General features: G+C 45.1%; 1 long non-coding RNA gene across 1 annotated transcript; it reads right to left on the bottom strand.

The window, feature by feature from the left end:
• Positions 1–8058: 8058 nt before the first annotated feature.
• On the bottom strand, positions 8059–18427 carry LOC131900119 (uncharacterized). Its single transcript, XR_009376168.1, has 3 exons — positions 18322–18427; positions 10171–10308; positions 8059–8971 (listed from the first exon to the last, which is right to left on the bottom strand). It is a non-coding gene; the product is annotated as an uncharacterized LOC131900119 (long non-coding RNA).
• Between the last annotated feature and the right edge of the window lie 2786 nt (positions 18428–21213).

Genomic DNA, 21213 nt, shown 5'->3' with positions numbered 1-21213 from the left:
GCGGCAAGTGTCTTCCCTGTGCACAGGCTCCTATGGCCTCCCCCACTACTATGGGGAGATGCCCAACTCACAAAGTGAATGTTTCTCAAAACTCCATGTTGACAAGGAAAGCATGGATACTTACACTACTGTGGCTCTCAGTGCCAATCTCATGTGCTAGAGCCTCCTTGGAGACCTTTGCTCACTTACCAAAGCCTCTTGCTGTGGTCTAATTGTGAAATAGCCCCTGCAGGCTTGGTGTTGGAGCTGGGGGTGCTGTTTGGGAGAGTCACAGAAACTTCACAAGGTGGAGCCTTGCTGGAGAAGGTGGTTCATAGTGGGGGGCCTTGAGGTTGTAGCCTAGCCTCACTACTCCCAGTTCATTTTCTGCTTCCTGACAGGATGTAGCATGAACAGCTGACTTCCCCCTCTAGCCACCATGGAAGGAAGATTTCTTCTCTAACTATAAGCCAGAACAAACTCTCCCTTCTTCAAGTCGCTTTTGGTCAGGTTGCAGCAACAAGAAAAGCAACTTTTAGTATGCCTCCCTTTCCAGGCCACCATAAGCAGGTGCATGCAGATAAAAACTACAGAGAGAGAGGGGGGAGAGAGAGAGGGAGGGAGAGAGACTTGGCATCTGGAATGTAAAATATCACAGAATCCTAACAAGGGCCACTGGCTGCACCATAACAGGGTGGAGAAACACTTGACTATGTGCAAAAGGGATAGGTGAGTGGATTACCTCATGATCTAACAACCAGTTCTCATGATAGTCCCAGACTAAATAAAAAGAGGAAAAAGAGAGAGCCAGTTACACATTGGTATTCCTCTCTCCACAGATGTCAAGTGAGACTTACACAGATGCCAGGACTTTCCCACTCTTGTATTAGAAGGTTTAGTATTGTCATGATGCCAGTCCTCTCAAAATTGATCCATAGGTTGATGCAACCCAGTTTTGAACTGACTATGTCCATTCCCAAATCAGTATATTTAAGTCCTAACACTCAGTCTCTCGGAGAATGAGAATTCAGAGAATACTGTGCATGCACTTTCAGGAAGGAATGTGGAGCCTGTCTGCATGGGGCTAAGGTGACTGCAGAACTCGGTGAATAAGCAAGGTGAACTCAGTTACACACAATGAGTAATCACTGACTAAGTGTGAAAGATTCCTTTACACTGTGTGAAGATGTGTCACTATGATGGGTTTAATAAAGAGCTGAATGGCCATTAGCTAGGAAGAAGAGGTTAGGCAGGACTTCTGGGGACAGAGAGCTCTAGGAAGAAGAAAGGAGGAGTTACAAGCTGGATGCAGAGCAAGACATGCAGGAGGAGAGGTAAAAGCCACAAGTCATGTGATAACACAAAGATGAATAGAAATCAGTTGATTTATGTTATAAGAGCTAGTGGAACAAGCCTAAGCTATAGGCCGAGCTCTCATAATTAATAATGTCTCCATGTCATTTTTTGTGAGTTGGCAGCCCAAAGAAAACTTCATCTACAACTAAGAGAGAGTGTGTGTCTGTATGTGTGTGCACATGTATGGTTCTGCAGTGGAAAGAAAAGCTCTAAAATAAATAATGGTGTCAGCTAAAGGAAAGAAAAGGTAAAAGCGATGAATTTAGATAGAGGCTGAACTTCTCTGACTAATACCTTGCCTTTTAGATTTGGTTTTGGAACCATGGGGACATTTGAGGCAATTACAAATAATGTTTAGTCATATGAAAAAGGCAATTCCTTAAATCAAGGGCAAAATAAAATAAATTTAACTGCACCGAGTTGATGGCTTAACGATGCAGAGATATGCGGCTTTAAATACTTTGGAACTACAATAACTCAGTTGAGTCTCTCTAGTGAGATGCACGAGAAGTAACTGCAAGCAGCAAGAGTAGCTAATTCTAGTCAGGCACAAGTGGTGCATGCCTTTGATTCCAGCACTCAGGAGGCAGGGGCAGGTAGATCTCTGGATTCGAGACTAGCCTGGTCTATAGAGCAAGTTTCTGGACAGCCAGGGCTACACAGAGAAACCCTGCCAAGAAAAACCAGGCCAAAAGAAACAAAGAGTAACTTTTTCTAATGACCAATTTTAGTATCCATATGCACCTATGTACATAACACCATATGTAAGTGTGTACATGTGTGTATGTGTGTGTGTGCATGTGTGTGTGCATATGTGTATGTTTCTGTGTGTTCTACCTAAGAAGAGACTAAAGAACAGAAGCAAGTAATTACACTATTGCTAAAAAATAAGATTTTCCCTAGGAGTGGTGATGCCCACCTTTAATCCCAGGATTAAACTCAGGAGGCAGAGGCAGGTGGATCTCTGTGAGTTTGAGGCCAGCTTGATGTACATAGTGAGTTCCAGGCCAGCCAGGACTACACAATGAAACACTGTCTCAGAACAAACACTGAGATTTTTTGGCATAAAAGCAAAAGATTAAAAATCAAATTAAAGTTTTTAAAAGCCCTATAATTGTAATTAGAATTGGAAATACCAGTATAAACATATTTTCTCTTACATGGACCATTCCATACTTGGACAGCTTTTCTTCCCAGAAAACAAGGGATTTATCAATGACAATTGAGGTTGTGGTCATGCCAGAATTCAGGAATTAGCTGAGGAAAGATGCTCCCATGCCAGGCAGAGAAAATTAAATCTAAGCTTCAATAATAATAGCAAAGGCGGTGACTTGAAACACATTAACTATGTCTATATCCATGAGTTCCTTATGAAGATATAAAACAAGGAAACCTGCTGGTCACCTCTGAAAGATCTGAGACAACCAGGACATTCTTCAGTAAATGCAGGAAAGGCATCCAGCATGCCATCTGTTTTTCTATATCATAAAGCAACCAAGAAGTTGATAGTGAAATAATTTCCTTACGGAAAGAGAAGTGAAAACAAGATGAGAGCATTGGAAAGCTATTTCTGCAAACCCCAAAGGAAATAACAAATCTAGGTGTTGATGATCACTGGCTTCAACATCAATGAAAGAGACAACCAATCATTACATGCTGGCTAATGGAAGCCGGTGACAGCACCAGCAGTGCAGACTCAACAAAAATAACTGCATCTGAGTAAGACCATCTTCAGAAAAAGATGGCACCCTAAGGACACAATCCTATTGTGGGGTTAACATTGACTGTCAACTTGACAAAGTCTATACTAACCAAGGAGATAAGCCTCTGGGCATACCCACAATATGAGTTAGATTAGTTAAATGTGGGCAGCATTATTCCATGGGCTGGGGTTCCAGACTGAAGAAAAAAGACACAACGAACTGAGTACCAGCATTCATTGCTCTGTAACTTCTCCACCAAGAGAACTGGACCTTCCAACTGTGAGCCAAAATAAGCCCTTCTTTTAAGTTTCCTTGGTCACATATTTTGTCTCAGCAACTTAGGAAAATGTAACTAATATACTTATCTAGAGAATGAGACAAGACCTAGTCTCTTCAGCATCACACGAGTAATTCCAAGAGATAAAAGGAATCATACCCAATTTTCTGAGAACCGCCATACTGATTTCCAAAGTGACTGTACAAGTTTGCACTCCCACCAACAGTGGAGGAGTGTTCCCCTTGTTCCACATCCTCTCCAACATAAGCTGTCACCAGTGTGTTTGATCTTATCCATTCTGACAGGGGTAAGATAGTATCTCAGAGTCATTTTGATTTGCATTTCCCTGATAACTAAGGATGTTGAACAATTCCTTAAATGTCTTTCGGCCATTTGGGATTCTTCTGTTGAGAATTCTCTGTTTAGATCGGTAGCCCATTTTTTAATTGGATTGTTTGGTATTTTCCTGTCTTGTTTCTTGAGTTCTTTATTTATTTTGGAGATCAGCTCTCTGTCAGATGTGGGGTTGGTGAAGATTTTTTTTTACCATTCTGTAGGCTGTCATTTTGTCTTATTTACTATGTCCTTTGCCTTACAGAAGCTTCTCATTTTCAGGAGGTACCAAGTATTAATTGTTGCTATCAGTATCTGTGGTACTGGTGTTATATTTAGAAAGTGGTCTCCTGTGCCAATGTTTTCTAGGCTACTTCCTACTTTCTCTTCTATCAGGTTCAGTGTAACTGGTTTTATACTGAGGTCTTTGATACACTTGGATTTGAGTTTTGGGCATGGTAATAGATATGGATCTATTTGCAGTCTTCTACATGTTTACATTCAGTTATGCCAGCACCATTTGTTGAAGATGCTTTCTTTTTTCCATTGTACAGTTTTGGCTTCTTTGTCAAAATTCAGATGTTCATAGGTGTGTGGATTAGTGTTGGGATCTTTAATTCAATTCCATTGGTCCATATGTTGATTTTTATGCTAATACCAAGCTTTTTTGTTTTTGTTTTTGTTTTTGTTTTTTTTTACTAGCGCTCTATAGTAGAGCTTGAAGTCAGGGATAGTGATGCCTCTAGAAATTGCTTTATTATAAAGTATTGTTTTAGATATACTAGATTTTCTGTTTTTTCATATGAAGTTGAGTATTATTTTTTTTGAGGTCTGTGAAGAATTGTGTTGGGATTTTGATGGGAATTGCATTGAATCTGTAGATTGTTTTTGGTAAGATTGCCATTTTTATTATGTCAGTTCTACCTATCCATGAGCATGGGAGATTTTTCCATTTTCTGATATCTTCTTCAATTTCTTTCTTCAAGGACTTAAAGTTTTTGTCATACATGTCTTTCACTTGTTTGGTTAGAGTTACCTCAAGGTATTTTATATTATTTGTGGCTATTGTAAAGGGTGATGTTTCTCTAATTTCTTTCTTGGCCTGTTTATCATTTGTGTATAGGAGGGCTAAGAACAATTGCTTAACTGTATTCATAGCAGCATTATTCATAATAGCCAGAACCTAGAAGCAACCTAGATGCCCCTCAACCAAAGAATGGATAAAGAAAATGTGGTACATATACACAATGGAGTATTACTAAGCTGTAAAAAGCAACGACATCATGAAATTTGCAGGCAAATGGATGATCATCATGAGTGAGGTAACCCAGACTCAGAAAGACAAACATGGTATGTACTCACTCATAAGTGGATACTAGAAGTAAAGCAAATGATAATCAGACTACAACCCACAGGTCCAGAGAAGCTAGGAAACAAGGAGAACTCTAAGAGGGATGTACAGATCACCTTGTAAAGGGGAAACAGAGAAAATACCGATGAGTAAACTGGGGATGACAGGGTGCAATAAAGGGTAGGGGATGGATGAATATGAGGGCATGGGATGGTCAAGCTGGGGGAGGGATGGAGTGGGAGAGCAATGAAAGAGATACCTTGATAGAGAGAGACATTATGGGGTAAAGGAGAAACCTGGTGCTAGGGAAATTCCCAGGAATCCACAAGGATGACCCCAGACTAGACTACTAGCAACAGTGGTAAGGGTTCCTGAACTGGCCTACCCTGGTAATCAAATTGGTGAATGCCCTAACTGTAATCATAGTGTCTTCATCCAGGAACTGATGGAAGCAGATACAGAGATTCACAACTATGCATCAGATCAGAGTCCCATCAAAGAGAGGGAAGAGGGATTACATGAGCAAGGGGGATCAATATCATGATGGGGAAATCCACAGAGACAACTGAACCAAGCCCAAAGGAACTCACAAACTTTAGACTGACAGCCGTGGAACCTGCATGGGACCGGACTAGACCCTCTGCATATGGGAGACAGTTGTGTAGCTGGGTCTGTTTGAGAGGCCCCTGGCAGTGTGATCAGGAATTGTCCCTGATGCATGAGCTGGCTTTCTGGAGCCCATTACCTAAGGTGAGACACCTTATTCACCCCTGTTAAAGTGGGGAGGGGCTGGGTCCTGCCTCAACTGAATGTACCAGGCTTAGCTGTCCCCCCATGGGAGAATTTACCCTGTTGGAGGAGGGGATGAAGGGTGAGGGGAACATGGTGGGGAGCAGGAGGAGGGATGAGAGGGGGATCTATGGTTGGTATATAAAATGAATAAAAAATTAAAAGAAGAGTATAAAAAGAGGTGTCACAACCTGTATACAGAAGAGAGCAGGAGGGAAAACAGCCAACCACAATGTGCGTATCCTGTGTAAACCCAGAGTCAAATAAACCAACTGGGGGAAAATGAACCACCTGGGGAACTTGCCACTCTCTGAATAGTTCATTATTGAATCGTATTTAATAATGTGAATTCTTGTCACGCTTTGCAAATGTGTGAAAATGGCATGATTTTGTTAAGAAGTCCTTGTCTCTTAGCAATACAGGCATAAATACATACATGTGTGAAGGCTGGAAGTTCGTGTTAGGTTTCTTCCTTCATCACCCTCCACTTCATTTACTGGTGTGGGACCTCCTGCTGAACCCAGACCTCACTGACTCCTGGGAGCTGGGATTAGGGGCAGCTGCCACCCCACCCTACTTTTATGTGGATTATGAGGATCCAAATTCTAGTCCTCACATGAGTGACAGGAGCCCACTTAATCCACTGAGCTACCACCCCGAGGCTCAAGTTTATCACTCACTGTGCTGGTTCCCCAAGTTTGTGTATTTTTGGATAATAAAGTTTTGGGTGATGATACACTTTCGACATAATGGAAGAACTTGAAAGAAGGGAACTGAGCAGGAAACTGCACCTAGCACAGGTAACTCATCCCAATGTGGCCTCGGCTTTCTGCTACTTGAGGCAGCCCCCTCCCTTTGGTGGGCTGTCTTTAAGAACAATCATCCTAAGAGCTAGCCCTCTGATTGGCTACTTTTCTTAGAGCTGTAACCAAATATCTAACACAATGCAATCTGTGGAAGAGTTTACTTTGTTTGTGACCTGAAAAGGGCACAGCCCACCATGGTGGGAAGATGTGGCATCAGGACTGTCAGGGGCTGCTCACCTTGCATCCATAACAGAGATGAATGCTGGTGTTCGGCTCACTTTCTCCTTTTTATTCAGTCTTGAATCTGCAGTCATGGATTGATGGCTCCAAAATTGAGGTCAGATCTTCCCTGCTCAGTTAAATATTTCTGGAGACACCCTCATAGAACACCCATGGGTGTGCGTCTGTGTGGATTCTAAATCCAGCCAAGTTGATAATAAACTTTAACTACCAAGCCTTCTTTGGACCTAGGACTTCTAGGCCTCTTGCATTCAAACTTCACAGTAACCCTGAGAGGGAGCATTATCCCATTTTACAGATGAGAAACTGAGACAGAAGCTTCAGGTAAACTACCATTACATAGCTTGTTCAACAGCGTGGGGTCGGAATCCAGGCCATCTGCTTGTAAAGCATGGTCATTGAACCCTGACACTGAATAGCTCCTTGGCCAGTGTTTCCCAGGAGACAGATATGCAAAGCTGAGAAATTTAGGCATCACACCCAGGTCTCCTCTTCCACGACCTCTCTATGACCCAGTGGCTGCTACACCCTCTGGTCTGTGTAGTGGAGAGCTAAGCAACATGTTCCACCAGGCCTGGAAGTCTCTAAGCCCATGGGGAAGAAGGCTGCTGTCAATTGAACCAGACCCCCCTGGGTGTGGACAGGATGAGGTGGCTATAAATAATCATAAGGGTATGAAGACAGACTCTCCCCTGAGGCTCCCTCTGCAAAAGGTTGATAGTAATTGATGAGGCTGAGGGGACATGCCAGTCCTTCCACTCTCAGAACCAGGTGTGGTTATTTACAGATATGTCACTTTCCCAGCCTTCCCTCCCCATCTCTGCCAGAGGTTTGGAGACCAGATAATAGCAATTTACTGCAGCCCTAGGGCATGAGGCAATGAGCCATCTGTGTGTCCCACTAACTACCAAGCACGCGCAGTGTCCTGTTCCAGCTCAGAGTTATGGACAGAGAGGAGGGTGGGGGCAGAGAATCAATCAAGTAGCCTTCGTATCACAAACTGTAACACTAAGTCACAAGGATATACTGTGAGTCCCCTCCTTTCCAATCTCACAGTAAGGATACAGTAAATGGACCCCCGGACCAAGTCAGAAAACATGGATTCTTTTTTTTTTTTAATTTAAAAATTTTTTTATTCATTTTATATACCAACCACAGATCCCCCTCTCATCCCTCCTCCTGCTCCCCCCAGGCTTCCCCCACCCCCACCCCTATCCACTCCTCCAAAAGGGAAAGGGCTCCCATGGTGAGTCAGCAAAGCCTGGTACATTCAGTTGAGGCACAACCAAGCCCCTCCCCGCTGCATCAAGGGTGAGCAAGGCATCCGATCATAGGTAATGGGCTCCAGAAAGCCAGCTCGTGCACCAGGGATAAATCCTGATCACACTACCAAGGGCCCCTCAAACAGAACCAGCTACACAACTGTCTCCCATATGCAGAGGGTCTAGTCCAGTCCCATGCAGGTTCCACAGCTGTCGGTCTAAAGTTCACGAGTTCCTATGAGCTTGGTTCAGTTGTCTCTGTAGATTTCTCCATCATGATCTTGACCTCCGCCCTTGCTCATATAATCCCTCTTCCCTCTCTTCAACTGGACCCCCAGAACTCAGCCTTGTGCTTGGGATGGGGTGGGAGGGCAATGAAAGAGATATCATGATAGAGGGAGATATTATGGGGTAAAGGAGAAACCTGGGTGCTAGGGAAATTCCTAAGAATCCACAAGGATGACCCCAGATTAGACTACTAGCTATAGTAGAGAGGGTACCTGAACTGGCCTTCCCTACTAATCAGATTGGTGAATACCCTAAGGTCATCACAGAGCCTTCATCCAGTAACTGATGGAAGCAGATGCAGAGATCCACAGCCAAGAAACATGGATTCTGACCCAAAGGGTCTCTTAGTCCAGCAATGTCTGAGTCTGAGTTCACAATAGGCCATCTGTTAGCCAATGAATCTCAGAGTCCCAGTGTCCACATCTGTGAAATGGAGCTAGGCTACATCACTTGCCAGACACAAAAAGGTTTTTAGAAGAGTAGCTGAAGGCTGGAGATGTAGCTTTCAGTTGGGTGAATGGGCATGCAGCATGTAGACAGTCCTGGTTTAATCCCCATCACTGCAGAAACTGGTGTGGTGGTGCATCCTACAAAGGTGAGGAAGAAAGATCAGGAGTCAAAGGTCATGAACAACAACAAAAAATTTTAAATGGCTGTGTGTGGTGGCACATGCCTGTAATCCTAGTACTTGGAAGACTGATGTAGGAGGATTGCCCTGAGTTCAAGGTCAGCTTGGGCTAAATTTGAGGCTGGATTACACAGTGAGATCCTGTCGCAAAAAAAAAAAAAAAGAAAGAAAGAAAGAAAGAAAGAAAGAAAGAAAGAAAGAAAGAAAGAAAGAAAGAAAGAAAGAAAAGAAAGAGGAAAGAAAAGAAAGTGGGGAGAGGAGGGAAGAGAGTTAATTTTTAAAAGGAAGCATTGGCTCCAGCAAGATGCTGGCTCAGTGGGTAAAGGCACTTGCTGCTAGCCTGAGTTCAATCCCCAGGACCACAGGGTGGATAGAAGATGGATTTCCAAAGGTTGTCCTCTGACTTGCACACTTCCACTATGGCATTCATGTCTATACACACGCACACACAAATAAATAAATATAACTTAAAGTAAGTTATAAAAAAGAAGTTCAAGGTCATTCTTGTCTACATGAGACAGTCTCATCAAAGAGAAGGAGAATAATGTAAGTGATGGGCCCAGATGATGTGTCTACTTGAGCTGCTATCATTTTTGCAGCAACACAGCCCCCAGTGTGGATGCAAGCAGTCCTGTGGAAGGATCATTATAGAGTAGCCCAGGATGCCCGAGACAACAGCTTGCCACTTCCCTGCTGCTCCTCAAGGCAAGAGCCAAGTCCAAATGTAGTGCACACATCTGAATTCTCAGGGTACCCCAACTACAGATAAGATTGTTCTACTAGAACAAGGTTGTTCTTGAACTTCAAAAAAAACTAGTCTCGAGAGAGTAAAACATTTTAAAGAACAGGGACAGAACCACCTCTCAAGCCTACACCTGCGAGTTGGAGCCTCTCCCAAGAGTTACCAAACCTTAACTATAATGAAGGGAAAATTTCCCAGCTCCTCAATTGCTAAGGGTGACTTTAAAAGACACACCAAAAGCTAAAATTAGATCGACATGATGCAGCTATACCACTCCCTAAAGACTCCAGGTCAATGTATCACGGGGACACCAGCACACCCGTGTGTCACTTCAGGGCTGTTCGTGACAGGTAAACACAGAACCGACCTAGGCAGCCAACAGCACAGGCTCGGGAGAGACAACAGGGCCTGCATACCTGATGGAGTCCTTTTTAGACGTGAGGAGTGATGTTAAGTCATTTGCAGGAAAACATCACAGCTAGACATGATTGGATTGAGTGACTAAGCCAGTCTCCGAAAGACAAAAAATGCACGTTTTCTCTCATTTGTGGCTCCTAGATTTAATAGATAGATAAAAAAAAATCACCCAGATGTCTGCAACATGAAAATAGAAGAGGAACAATAGAAGTAGGGAGGAGCCGAAGAGAAGGGGAGGGGTGGGGAAGAGGAGAGGCAGGTCTGGGATACACTTGGTGTACATTACACCCTCCATGAAAACAGCTTATGTAACCCAGAATATGATTTAAGAGACACCAAAGTCTCCCACTACAGGATGCCCTAAGTGAGGCAGGCACCCATTAGTGCACCACAAATATCTGAGCTCGATGTGGCTGCCCTACAGTGGTGTCCCAGGGCACCTCTCCCACAGTGGCTCTCCTGGATGCTGCCCTGCTCTCTGCAGCTCCATGGGAACCCCCTTTCAGTCCCATCAAACAAGGTGCTTGCCCTGTAAATGGCAGAGGCTGGACTTAAAACCAAGAGCATCATCTACTTCAACAGCAGCATAACACCCTCTCTGTCTGTAATTGGTTCCCATGGCAAGGGCTCAGCTCTTTCGGGATCTAGTTAGAGTCAATGGCCACAGGTGCAAAAGGAATGCCATCTTATTCCCTCTAATCAGCATAGCCTTCAGGCACCTGGTACCATTGCATTTTCACAATGCAAGCTTGTGCTCAGAAAGGAAAATGTAAAGCTGGCCTCAGTGAACAGGAAGGATGTCAGGCCAGAGGGACCTGGGGAGTTGTAGTCTCCAGCAGGAGGGGAGACATCACCTTCCCTCGGAAGACCATGAAAGCAGGAATTGATTGGGAATATGTTCAAAACTGCAACGTGGGCTCATTTCTTTAGGATATGTTTTAGAAAAGGTTCCATTCATTTGCTTCTGTATGAGGAAGAAACAAAAGCTGGGGTTTTCATAGGCCATTATGAAAAAATACTGATAAGTATCATTTTCATGTGGGTGATTTGGTCTGCTCTAAGTGATTTGTATACATTATCTCAAATGTACAATCAGCACAGGATTCTTTATTCCTATTTTACAGACTGAGACTTGGTTATTCGCCCTAAGATCACACCCAAGGCTCCACACTGGATGTGTGGGCTCCAGGTTTTGTTTTCTAGAGTCTGTGCAATAGATTTTATAAAATTCTTTTTCTTGCATTGAAAAAAAAAACTATGGCATACATGTAAATGAAATATTATTCAACCATTAAGAAGAATGAAGTTCTGGGGTTGGGGATATGGCTCAGTGAGTTAAATGCTTGTTACTCAAGTATAAGAACATGAGTTCAGTGCTGGAGAGATGGCTCACTGGTTAAGAGCACTGGCTGCTCTTTCAGAGGATCCAGATTCCCAGGTTCGACTCCCATATTCTGGCTTACAGCTGTCTGCAATTCTAGTCCCAGGGTAATCCAACACCCTCTTCTGGCCTCTGTGGTCACTGCATGCATGTGCTGTACAGACATACATAAAGGCAAAACATCCATACACATAAAATAAAATAAAATAAAATAAAATAAAATAAAATAAAATAAAATAAAATAAAATAAAATAAAATAAAATAAAATAAAATAAAAGTTTAAAAAAACCATAAGTGTGGATCCCCAGCACCAATAAAAATGCCAGGCACAGTGGTACACGTCTGCAATCCCAGCACTGAGGAGGCAATCTGATCCCTGAAGTCTGCCAGCCAGCCAGTTGGCCAGTCCACAAGCTCTACATCAAGTGAGAGACCCTGCCTAGAAAATAATATGGACAGCAATCAAAGAAGATGCCTGATGTTTGTCTCTAGCCTATGCATACACATGAATATACACACATGTATAAAAGGAAGGCATTAAGTTCTGATACATGCCCACAGATCCTAAAACTCCACTTAATGAAATCTCCAGAAGATTCTAGCTCAGGAGCACAGAGTGGAATGCAGTTTACCAGGCATGGTGGTGAGGGGAGGCAGGGGTTGTTACTACCTCATGGAGCGTCTTCTATTGGAGAAATGAGAAAGGTTTGGAAATCAATAGTAATGATATTCCACAACACTGTGAATCTTGTCAATGTCACTGAACTGTACCTTTAAAACAGACTAAAATCCCAGATATTTTAAGCTGTATGTGTATTTACCACAATAAAATATTCAAGTCTATTTTCTGCTTATAGTAGCCAAACTTTATTTCTGAGGCTTAGAATTAAGAACCTGACTGATTCACTGCAGAAACTATGTCCAAGAACACAAAGTCATGAGCACCCAACCCACCCTGGTAAAGTCAAGCAGCTGAAGTGAACAGTTTGCCTAGGTGGAGACCAGATTTTGAGATTGTCTAGCATGGATTCTCAAAGGGCTGCTACTCACAGTAGGAAGTTGAATTCTGGTTGTGTCCAAGAGAAAAGTTTAACACCATTCCTGTCCATGTTATTATTTAAATTTTATATATGTGAGTGTATGCACAGAGGCCAGAGAGGACATTTGGTGTTGTTCTCTATTATTACCTGCCATTTTCCTTTGTGGCACGGTGTCTTCACAAACCTAGTAGGACTTGCTAGGCTAAAAGCCGGTAAGACCCAGTGATCCCCCTGCCTCTGTCCACTAGGAGAAGAGGTTACAGATATTTGCAGGGACTCCCGGCTTGTTCTGTGGGTACCAGGATCTAAACTCCACTCCTATTGATGACAGAGCAAGTACTCTTAACTCCTGCCACACCTTTCCATTTTCAATAGAAAAAGAAAAAAAAAAGATAAACTGATTGTAGCTTTTCCAGCCTGGTGACAATCAAATTAGCAAGAAACCCATCCAGTGGCCACACCAAGAAGCTACAGTGTCAGAAGTGCACCAAGATGCATGAAGATGGTTCCCTGGCCAGACTTCCTGACCAGAATGTAATGGAGCCCACAGCTCTTCCATCTCACCTCATCCAGCAGTCACTTACTCAAGTCCCTATCTTTACTGCTAGACTGCTCAGTACTCCGGCTGTCAGTACCCCCAAGTGCTCTCCCTTCCCAGAAACAGCCAAGTTGAAACATCATACTCCACCAGCCTCCTATCTCCTCTCATCAGTTTATCAAATGTCTGTTTAATATTGACCACGTTCTAGAATCTGAGGAGGAAGCAGGGACACAAGAGACAACCCTCCACTGCCGACCCTTTGGGAGCTAACATTCCTATGAAGACCAGGGCTCCTCACCAGGCAATAGTGAAATGCTTTAGAAGCACAGATCCAATCATGACCCCCTACATGCTGGAAATCCTCCCCTGTACCTTCATCTCTCAAAGATGAAGCTCAAATTCTTAACATTGCTCACAGTACTCTTCAAACCCAGCCCCTCCAACCTGTACACACTCCTCTTGTCTGTTCTCAGCAGCCACCTGTTATGGTGCACAGGGCCACCTGTAGCAGCAGCAGCATACAGCACTGGGAGCCTCTGGAGCTGGAGGGCAGAGGATCAGCAGGTGTGCCCAGCACCCGGCTCCTTGGCACCCTGCAGAGGTGTGCTCAGGCTGTAGCACAGCAATGTCTACTGCGTCACTGCCCCCTTGTTGGTCTCCATGTATAGAAAGCAATGTGAAAGTGGTTCTGCCCCGGGAGAAGAGGAAAGAATAGACTGTAGGACTGTAGCATCAAAGGCCTTTGCTGAAGTGCCAGGTGTGCATGAGTGCCAGGAGAGGACACTTGCCTGATGTCTGGGCACCTGGGTGCCCCACTGCATGTGAGCTGAATCCAGGCACAGCTAACTTGAGTGGAGGAGGAGAGAAGCACATCAAGGTCCCCTGGAAACTGCAGCCTCCTCTGAGAGCACAGAACCATCCTCCCTAGTTACCCCTGTTGCCAGGTAACCCAAAGCAGACCCCTAGTGTCATTCATGTAGCAGTTCAGAATCCAGCCATACCCCATCACAGCATGCTTCCCTTTGCAGCCCCAGCCTCACTCGGCTTGTCAAGCATTCTGACCCTCACTGACTTTAGATATGTAGTTTCTGGTTACTAGGGTAATGTCTCACTGTCTCCCCAAAAATCTTTCCATATGTTAATGACCATCTGCCCTCTTTAGCATTTCAGTTCTGTCTGCTGAGACCTGTGACCACCCAGTGCATGCATACCTTTTCATATGCTGAACAGAAGGGATTTTATTTTATCCCAAGGGTTCTTTCTGCTAAACCTTGCTTATTGCTATTTCTTTATGCACCATACTCCTAACTAAACTAGGAGTTCCTTGAACGTAGGAACCATGCTTTGTTCAGATCTATAGTATCTTGGAAGAAATGGAGTCTTGTTATGTTGTCCACACTGGCCTCAAACTCTGCATTTAAGAGACCCACTTGCTGGGGACCCATGTGTAACAGTGACTAAAGATGTGTATCCCATTGTGTTTCATCGCATGGAGCTAGGTTTTAAACCCAGGGCTTTGCAGGTGCTAGGCAAGTGCCCTACCCCTGATCTATATCCCCAGCTTCCAGCTCTCATCTCTACATTCTTATTTTTTTAAAGATGTATTTGTCTGTTTTTATGTATGTATATGGATGTCTTGTCTGCACGTATGTCTATACATCAGAAGAGGGCACGAGTTTCCCATAGGACTACAGTTACAATGGTTGTGAGCTGCCATGTGAGTGTTGGGTATTGAACCCAGAACCTCTGGGAGAGCAGCCAGTGCTCTGACCACTGAACCATCTCTCTACATTCTTACCTTTAGCACATAGCCTGACAGACAGCAGGAATCCAGGGAATGTTCGGGGAAGACATTTGAGTGAAAACAAGTGCTTTTCTCCCATGCTGTACCTTTAGCCTAGGAATGCCTTTCCCAGCATTCCAAATGACTGCCTACCTCCTGCTCTACAGGAGCAGCTTAAATTTTGCTTTCTCTGCCCAATGTAAAGGTTAATTTTTCCCTGGGGTACCCTGATCATAATTTATAATTTCATATTTGTGGTGTCTGTCTATCTTCCCTATTTGATTGTGAATTCCCTGGTGTGTGTAATTTTGTCTGTTTTGTTCACATTGTGTGATATTCAGAAAGAAAAAAAACAAAGGAAGAAAAGTAGTGAAGAAAGGGAGAAAAATGGGGGAGGGAGGGAAGAAAGGACAGGAGGAAGGGAGGGAGAAAGGAAAAGGGGAAGACAGAGGGGGAAGAATGGAGGGTGGGAAGAAAGGGAAAAAGAAGAGGTGGACGCCTCAGCAGGTGTCTGGGCCCCTCCCGGAGTAGTTTTGTTCAATACATCAACTGCTCCTAGCCCCTCCTAAGATAAGCACTCAACAGTGTCTGCTCACATCCAGGGACAGCAGGAAACTCGGCTAAGTGAAGCCTCCAGCTGTTTCCAGACGTAGATGTCCACTTCTGCTCTGCCAGCCTGCCTTGGAGACTCTTAGGACATCACAAGCCTCTAATTTTCATTTTCTCAATGGAAAATGAATGTCATGGGGTGCTTGGGAGACCACATCATTATCTTGGAGGAAAATCATCATACTACTCATGGGCAGAGGATCCGATTCTTGCCAGTCACTCACTGCAGAGAAGAGACTGGAGTGGGAAAGAGCTGGTTCTGTAGCTCATCCTTAAAAGGAAACACAGAGGCCTTGTTTGTGAGCTAATTAGCCCTAGCTCTTTCCCACCCAGGCCCACAGACAGAGGTCCTCCACCTTACTGCACACTAGAATCATACACTCCGTTCTAGAAGTTACAGAGGTCCACCACCTGCCATCCTAATCACACACTTTCTATCCAATGCTACCTGGCTCAGGAGACCTGGGAACATTCTAGCTCTCTGGGGGAGTCCAATGGGCACCTGGGTGAGACAGTCACTGTCTTGTGGTACCTTCCTTCTTGGGAAGGTTACTGCCAGCTCTGTGGCCTGACAGTATCGTTGTCACCTAACAGGAAGGAGAAAAAAAGCCCATAGCTGTACCCTGGTCACCTGAGCACAGGTCCCTGAGCTAGTTAGAATGGTATAAGGCTCCCAGGTAGCAGATGGGACAGAGTGGGCAGAGCTGACTTGTCACAAAGAGCACATTTGTCAGCAGAGTAGGATCTTCACCTAGCTGGGACTTTGCATCCCCTGTTCTCCCCCTGGCTATCCTACCTTAGGTGACCTTGGCCAAGGCCTTGCCTGCAACAGCCTCCCAGCTAACACATGAGAAACGGACTGCAGGTCTGACAGCTGACCCTGAGCACACACCTCTCGGTTTCAGAACAAACACTTTTGAGAGGAGAAAAGGTGTCATGGATCTGTCCACAGAGAGCTCTGACGAAGGCGTTTGTTAGCACTGTGAGGTCTTCCAGCCCACAAATTTTTACTGCGTTTCTTCTCAGTACCAGGCACCAGGCGAACAGCAGGCAATTTTTTAAAATGAGTAAGAGTCAGTCCCTCTCCATGAGCATGTGAGGAGGACTGACTGTGAAGGGATTGCATAAAAGGGGGGGAGAGTGAAACGGGGTGCAGCCAGGGCATCCTGGGAGGCTGCAAGATTTCTGAACCAAACCTGGTGTGCGGGAAGCTGAGAGTCAGCCAGGGGAGAAGTGGGAAGACTTCTGAGGCAGAGGGGTCTCTGTGAACAGAAGCTGGTTAACATGGACAATGGATGATGGCAGACAGGAGGGTGCTCATGGTGAAAACCACAAGCTATGTGTGGGGAGAGGAGTCATGGCAAGTGTGGATTCTGCATTCAGTGTGTGGCTGGCACTATTTTAAGGGCATGTGTGTATATGTGTGCATGTGCATGCATTTATTCATCCATTCATCCATTCATTCATTCTTTTAATTCTCATGGCAATCTAATTCACTAAGGTAACCACCCATTCTAGAGATGAGAAAATCAGGTCACAGGGAGCATGAGTGACTGCCCAGGAAGAGCTGAGGATCCTTTTGTTATGCAGTTGGAAATCATGAGCCAGCAAAGAGCAGCTCCCTTGTGGGGGACCAGCCCCCACATTTATTTATCCCAGGGACTCTTGAGGAATGAGGGAGAAGAGACTTAGTTAGAAATAAAGAGAGGAGAGAAAACAGAGAGAAACACAGGATAGCCTCGGGTGGACCTGGATCCTTACCCACCGGCCCAGAACTTTATTCCAAAGGTCTATTTATAACAATACCAAGGGGTGGAGCAAAAGACCTCCCCCTTGCTGGTTACAGTCAAGTGTAGATCCTTACAAACACCTGGTACTCAGGCCCGTGGTCCAATCAACCTCTTAGGCAGTCCTGCTGGCTACAGCCACTAGGAAACCTAGTGGCTCCAACACTCCCTTCCTTTGGGGGGTCCTGAACTTCACAGGCTTGTGGGCTGGGCTTTAAAATCCAAACTTAGAGCTCTAGGCCCTGTGAGTCAGTGGCTATGGCTCCAGGTCCTGAAGGTCAGACACTGAGTGCTCTAGGCTTGCGAAGCCAAAAGCTGACGGATCTACGTCTTAAGAAACCAGGGCTTGTGGTCTCTGGTTTTCGAAACCAGATCCTAGGTGTTCAAGTCAGAGGCTCACTGCTCTAGGTGCTACGTGCCTGAGGCCCAGGACCTGGGGGCCAGTGTTACAGCTCAGACTCCCTTAGACTCTTGAGCGGCCAGAGTCTGTAGTTTTTCTGCTCAGATCTTCATCAGCCTCTTGCTTTTGAAGTCTGAGCGCTGCATCCTCTTAGTTCTCCTCCACCTCTCACCCTCTCAGCCCCTTACAGACCTTCCTAAGCCTCATCTCTCCTCCTGGCAGTTCTCTGGAACTCTTCAGCCACCTTCTAGATGATGGCAGAGCCTGGCACTTACAGACTGGTCACTCGCCAGTAGCCTACTAGTTGAGGCCTAGTGTTACCAGTCCAGCCCACTCTAGCCACAATAAAGACAATTTGCCAAGAAAACACTGTGTGGGAGAGGCTCTTTCCAGGGCCCAGCGTTTAGCACAAAGGGGCCTTAGAGCACAGGAGGGAAGTCTCCAGACTCCAGACTGACCTGAGGAGACAGAGTCTGCTGTTTACAGAGGCAAGGAACAGATGCGGCATGCTTTTGCACAGCTTCTGAGACTATACAGTTTCTCATGTGCATAGGCTCCAGCCTGCCAATCACAGGCTTTTCACAGCAACTCTGAGAACGTATTCCCTACCTGGTCTGAGGAAAAAGTGCAGGTGAGATCATCCAGGGGTCACTACAGTTTGTCTTGGCTGAAATGAAGTCTCCTGGAGCCAGTACAAACTGTCCAGAGCGTTATGACTGGACAAAGCTTCTGAAGACAGAAGCCATGGTGTTAGTGGCAGGTGTGGTCACAATTGTCCTCATAGCTGGACTGGAGTCCCCAGGGAGTATCTATGAGATGTTCAGCATAGCCAGCTGTCATGATGACAGTCTGATCAGCTGCCAAAGAAGGGCCTACTCACTCATAGTTCCCAGTGTAAGGCAGCTGGACAGAAAGTGTATGTGTGGAGGGAGGGGGTGTAATAAGAGAGAGATTGACAGCTGTCAGTCAAGCAGGCAAGTGGCTCACTCTAACAGCTTCAATTACAGGAAGGAAATTACAGGAGGAAATACATTAAGGAATATTTCCAAACCACGATTTACACTTTTCTTCAATGAACTGTGCCCTGGAACCCTTTGTAAAGACTTGGTTCTGTTACTAGTGGTTAGTCATGGTTGTGAACTTGATGGGACTTGGAATGAACTAAGACACACCTCTGCGCCAGTGTGTGGGAACATTTCCAGGAAGGACTAACTGAAGGAAGAGGAATGAATGCTGGACATTCCTGCAAGCAACCCAGATACAGAGAGCCCTCCTGTCCTACTGTTCTCACTGCTGTCACCTTCGCTGCCATCAGACCCCTGCTTCCTCACCCTTCCCACGTGTACTGATGACCAGTACCTCTCCATAAATCTCCCAAGCCTTCAGAACAAAGCTGTGGGATGAACAGGTCCTCAGGCTCTCCAGTGTGCAGATGGCCACTGTTGGATTACCCATCCCTATTCTGCAAGCCAACTTAGTAAGTCACTTTACAATATATATTCATCATATCCATCCTACTCCTCTAGGGGACCCTGACTAATATAATGTCTCTCTTAAATCACAGAAAGCAGAAAAGCCAGGTTCCTACCAAAACAAGCTGGCTCCTCAGGATATTCTTAGCCTTCTGTCCTAGGGCCTTTTGGGATAGATTATCAGCAGACGCCAAGTTCAAAGACAGTGGGTGGCATCCTAGAGGGGAAGTGAACCCTGAAGAATATTATAGCAGAGATCACGACACCACATGCATGGAAAGACAAGCCAGGATCTGAGGGCAGGAATTAAGATTGGCAGCAGACGAGAGAACAAAGAGTCTGGGCCACTGTACTAGTCAGCTTCCATCACGGTGACCAAACACCCGAAGAAATCAACTTCAAAGGGTGAGTCGGGAACGGCATACAGACTTGATGAAACCAGTCTAGGCAGTGCAGTGATGCCGTTGCTTTAGGACTGGCTGAGTGAGGAGTCTGTAGGACAGTGGTGCTGATGGAGGACAGGATGCTGGTAGCATGGATGCCCATGAGAGCAGCAAGTCTAACAGCACTGCTAGGTGAGCATCATGCAGATGGAGAGGGGCATGAGAGGACACTAGTCCTTGTTGTCTTTCTGTCCCTGTATCTATGAGCACATCTCCAAAAAGTGGTTCATTGGTGATGGCCATGACTGGCCTTTCCAGAGCACTGTGGCTTGCCTTTCCCACTGCCGTTCAGCTGCTTCACTCCCGAGAGGCAAAGTTAGATTTACACTTAGCAAACTATAGTTGTTATTCTGACTTAATCTGCAACCCAAGTCACAATCTTTTTAAGGCATAGAGTTATGCCGATTTGAGACACACCTGCTTCATACCTTCCTGACAGGTCAAATTAAGGATTTGAAGAGAGCCAGGTGCTGGTGGTATACTTTTTTAATTCCAGCACTTGAAGGCAGAGGCAGGCAAATCTGAGTTCAAGGCCAGCCTGGTCTACAGAGTGAGTTTCAGGACAGCAAGGGCTACACAGAGAAACCCTACCTCTGCATAAACAGGTGTGACGGTGCACACCTACAATCCCAGCCTTTGAGGGGTGGAGGCAGGAGGATCAGAAGTTCAAGGTCATCCTTGCTTACACAAAAAGTCATACACGACCCTGTCTCAACAAATATAATAACTTTTTAAAGAATTGAAGAGCATAGCTCCCGGGCTCCTTCCTAAGAGCTGAACTCTCCAGCAGTGTGAGGCCCCTTTTACTGCTGCTATATATTCAGGGCAGGACACCATAGTCAACGTAATACCCGGAATAACAACACCGGCTGGAGTTCTCCCTCACCTTCCCGGCAGAGCTACAGACAGAAAGAGCGGCCTCTCTGCTTGAAGAACACATGGCTGGCTGTGTCATTTCCACTACCTCTTCCTTCTTAGCAGGGTTGATGATCAACACAGTTCACATTCATCCTCATGTCAAATATGAGTGACCATTTCTTAGTTGCAGAACAAAGAGCATCAGGAACCAAGGAATTTAGCAATCACATCAGCGGGGACCAGAGGTAGGCAGGTTACAGCGAAGCAGAAAGAACTCTGCTGTAGGTCTTCTATGTTCTTTGGTAATGTTCCTAGCTTTCAGAACATATTTACAACACCTTTAAGAGGTTTTATTGATTTTTATCTTATGTGTTGTGTATGTGTGTTTTACCTACATGTGTGTATATGTACCACATATGTGCAGCATCTGCAAAGCCCAGGAGAAAGCATCAGATCCCCTGGCACAAAAGTTACAGGCAGTTGTGTGTACTGGAAACCTAACCCAAGTCCTCTGAAGAACAGCAGTGTTCTTATCCGCTGAGCAAGCCATCTCCCCAGCCTCATATTTTAAAGGCTGAAGTAGTCACAGAGATATTATATCAGACACAGGATTGGGAAACCAATAGCTTTGAAAGAGACTAGAAACAGCCCAAGATAATGTGGCTCTTCTCTGTAACATTTTAATTCTCCATAACCAGGAAGTTCAGACATTTGGCCTTGTAGACTCT

The sequence above is a fragment of the Peromyscus eremicus genome, chromosome 1 (assembly GCF_949786415.1).
Source record: "Peromyscus eremicus chromosome 1, PerEre_H2_v1, whole genome shotgun sequence".
In the NCBI taxonomy this organism is placed as follows: domain Eukaryota; kingdom Metazoa; phylum Chordata; class Mammalia; order Rodentia; family Cricetidae; genus Peromyscus; species Peromyscus eremicus.
Note: the sequence above shows the minus strand (reverse complement) of the source record. Positions and strands in the feature narration are given on the sequence as shown.